We start from the raw sequence: 4,569 nt of genomic DNA on the forward strand, positions 1-4,569 counted from the left end.
ATATATGTGGAAGGAAAAAATGTCTAGCATTTTTTTCAATTTTTTTTTCCTTCTGTTTCAGTGCGCTTTCCACTACCACCACCACAACCCCCCCAAAAAAATTCTCTGTATATATATATATAAATAACGGAGAGAAAAAATGGAACCGCAACCAGGTCCCTCCGGTTTTTGCGGGAAAGTGGCATGTCGCAACTGTGGGAAGTTGATTTCTAAAGCTAACATTGCTAGGCATTTGAAAAAATGTCGTCTACCGGATCATGATGTCGTAGTCCCGCCGGCAAAAAAATCTCGCATTGATGCGCATGAAGGGGGTGCTTTGAATAAAAGTACACGCATCATGACGTATAAATCTGGAAGCGATGAAAAGTGTGACTCGAGCATCTTCCTCAACAATGTGAAATCTCTGGTAGTCGATAAATTACGTGATTGCCTCGTCAATGTTGCAATTAAAATTCATCTCGTCTTGACCCTGCTGTATGAGAAAGTTGTCTCGTCCGAGTCAAGCACTTTCAGCTTTTACGTAGGGTGTGAAGGCTTACACGATGACAATAACGAGGATCTTGACGAGATAGTGACACGGCTATTTGAGCACTTGACACAAAAACAAGAAGAGTTTGAAGGTAGAGGAAGTGGATGGAGTCTTTGCGGTCGCAGCCACATGTTAGAACTTCGAGTCTGCAATTTCAAACCATTACGCAGCGCTCAAAAAAAACAAAAAACAAAAAAAAAGCAAAATGCAGTGTTGAACATACAAAGTAATGATCAGAAGAGTTTCCTATGGTCTGTCATCGCCGCATTACACCCAGCTAATAATGTTAACCCCGAACGCCTGTCCAATTACAGAGGATACGAGGGAAGATACGAGAATATGATGAGAGGAATTTCCTATCCTGTGCCCCTGAATAAGATCAATCAAATTTTAAAAAACTATAGAGAGGAAAAAGGAGAAGATATCGATATTTCTGTCTTTGGGGTTGACGATTCCGCCAATATTCGTGTCTTAAGACCTGCTAGAAGCCAGAATAATGTAATTCGACTCTTGCTTGTAGATGGCCGTTACAGTTTGATACGGAATTTCTCACGATTAGTAGGAAGACAGATGAGCAAGAATCGCGATAAGATCGAAATTTGCGATCGATGCTTGAGAATTTTTCGCGGGGGTAAGAAGATGAAAGAACAGCACAAGTGTTTTGGCTCCGTGAATGCAGAACCCGAAGATGTCATGCCGGAACCCGGAACCAAGATGAAATTTCAGAAACACCAGGCTCTTCTCCACCATCCCGTCGTCCTTTATGCCGACTTTGAAAGCTTCCAAGTTCCTATGACGTCTTGCAACCCTGATCCCTCTACCTCAAGCACGATCCAAATTTTTCACCACGAGCCTTGCAGTTTCTCCATCTACGGAGAAAAATTGAATGATGTCATCTTGTATTGCGGACCTGATGCGGCAAAACATTTTGTTAAGAAGATAGCGGAATGCGCGAGAGAACTTGCACCCAGCCTGAAAGGCTCTTACGTTTCTCCACCTGCTCTCACGACGGAACAACAACGGAGACATGATGCGGCAACAAGATGCGCGGAGTGTAACCAGGTTTTCACTGCCGAAAATTACAAGGTCGTCCACCATGACCACCAGAATGGATTATTCCTGAGCACCATCTGTAATTCGTGCAATCTCAAGATTAAGGAGTCGCATTTCGTTGCCGTGTTTCTGCACTACACGGAGAAGTACGACACGCATCTCTTCGTCAAAGAGCTCTACAACATAACTTCTCGAATCAGGATCATTCCGAGAACGAGTGAGAAGTATATTGCGGTGAGAATTTGGATCCCTCTCCAAGAAGGAGGAAGTGTGGAAGTGCGAATCCTGGACTCTTACAATTTCCTGTCCTCCAGCCTCGCAAGCCTTGCATCTCAACTTGGCGACGAAGATCTTGTGGCCACCAAGCAAAAATGTTTTTCGGGGAGAGATGAGAATTTGAATCTGTTGCGTCGTAAGGGGGTCTACCCCTACGAGTACGTCAACGATTTCGAGAAATTTGACGAGACGGAACTTCCACCCCGGGAGGTATTTTATTCTTATCTCACGGAGGACGTCTGTTCCGAAGAGGACTACGAACACGCTCGTAGTGTGTGGACGGCATTCAATTGCCAAACTTTTCGCGATTATCACGATCTCTATCTGAAATTGGACGTGACTCTCCTCATGGACATTTTCGAATCGTTTCGTAAGAGATGCATCGCGATATACAAGTTGGATCCTGCGTATTTCTTCACGACGCCGGGGTTGACTTGGGAATCGATGATGAAATACACCAAGGTGGAACTGGGACTCATCGCAGAGAAGGAACAGTATGCTTTCATGGAGAGTGCGATACGCGGTGGCATCGTCCAATGTCCCCGACGCCATGCTCAGGCAAACAATCCTCATACGCCTGGTTACGATGCATCGAAGCCCAACACCTACATCGTCTACTGGGATGTTAACAACCTGTACGGCCACTCCATGTCCCAGTGTCTTCCCATCAGCGACTACGCGTGGATGACCGAAGAGGAACTCTCCTGCGAAGATTTTCTCAACTGGAGCGAAGATAATGAATGGGGCTGTTTCTTGGAAGTGGATCTCGATTATCCCGAAACGCTTCACGAGAAACATCACGGATTGGCCCTGGCCCCCACCAAAAAGAAGCCACCTGGAGGATCATCGGAGCCAAAACTCATACTAAGCATGGAGAACAAGCGGAATTACATTCTGCACTACCGACTCCTCCAATTTTATATAAGTCACGGCTTGCAGTTGAAGAAAATTCATAGAGGATTGAAGTTCCGACAGAGCAAGTGGCTGGAACCCTACATAACCGAGAACACGCGCCGCAGAGCGCAATCGACATCGCCTGCAGACAAGGATCTGTACAAACTGTTCAATAACGCCATCTACGGCAAGACGATGGAGAACGTGCGTAATTACATCGACGCAATGTTGGTCACGGAGGAAAAGAAATTTGAGAAGATCGTCGCGTCCCCCTACTTCAAAAACTTCACCATTTTCGACGAGAATCTAGTATTCGTCGAGAGGAACAAGAAGCAAGTGATGCTCAACAAGCCGATTGCCATAGGTGCCACCGTCCTTGAACTATCAAAATTGCACATGTACCAATCGTACTACGATCAATTTCAACCCTTTTATGGAGATAACATCCAAATATGTTACATTGACACGGATAGCTTTATTTTTCTAATCCAAAACACACCAAGCCTCGAACATGATCTGACTAAGATGAAGCATCTGTTTGATTTTAGCAACTTACCATCAGGCCATCACTTGCATTCGGCAGAAAACAAAATGACGATTGGAAAATACAAAGATGAAGTTGGCGGGAAGTACATCAGCGAATTTGCGGGGCTTCGTGCCAAAATGTACTGTGTAAAGATTGCAGAAGAAAAAGAGATCAAGAAAGCGAAGGGGGTGGGAAAAATAAGTACCAGCAAATTTAGCATGCAAGACTACAAGGAATGCCTTTTTCATGGTAAAAGGCAACTCAGCACCGATTATCGCATTGCAAGTAAATTGCATGATTTGTACACGATGCGCGTAAGCAAGGTCGCATTGGATGCAACGGACAACAAGTTACGTGTTCTCGATTGTCAAATCCACACGAGAGAGTGGGGCCACTGCAATGGAAGCGATAAATGTGACGTGTGTTAACCGTAACCCCATAGCCATGAAGTCCGTTGTGTCTTTTGCCATTCTTCTTCAAAAACATACGGAGGAAAAGAGGAGCCCTCGGGCGATGAAAAATAAGAGTTGAATTTAATGAGCCTCGGTTTGGAGCGGGCTTAACAACATAATAACAGCTTGCAACTTTTCATCGCCCGAGGGCTCCTCTTTTCCTCCGTATGTTTTTGAAGAATGGCAAAAAAGCACAACGTGTTAAATAACTAACAAGGACAATGAATCTCTTTGGTTTCCGCAAACAAAGCAACATGGACACTCCATCACCAAATTCCAATAACCTCTTACCTTCCATGTTATCTAAACTCAATGGTCTACTAATTGTACATCTTAATAGTATATGGACAAAAATAAATGACGATGTGGGCAAGATGTTTTACGTCTTCAATAACAATTTACATTTCTATGAAATTCCGATCGACGGGAAACTTCAAATCACCGTGAATCCGGAGAACACAGGCGAAATCAAAATTTCTACCGGCAAAAACATTTTTCGAATGAAGCACGACAAGGTACTTTCTAACATGTCGTACGATGTGTCTGCAGGAGATTATCTTTACGTGGAACTCCTAGGAGATTACGACAAACTCGTTCCTCTCTTCGTAGAATTACGAATCGTCTATTCTATTATAAATAACCATTAACCAAAAAATGCCTAACGACATTTTCGGCAACACCAAGCGTGTAGACCATGCAGAAGAGATTCTCATGCTGGACGTTCGAGTTAAGAAGTTGAGGACCGATTTGATCGCTTTGCAGGAGACCTTAAACAAAAGTTTAGAGTCTGAGATCGCTACGCTCCAAACGCAATGTCTCGATCCCATTCTGAAAATCGA

Source organism: Lepisma saccharinum, chromosome 20 (genome assembly GCF_977018435.1).
Source record: "Lepisma saccharinum chromosome 20, izLepSacc3.1, whole genome shotgun sequence".
NCBI classification, from domain to species: Eukaryota; Metazoa; Arthropoda; class Insecta; order Zygentoma; family Lepismatidae; genus Lepisma; species Lepisma saccharinum.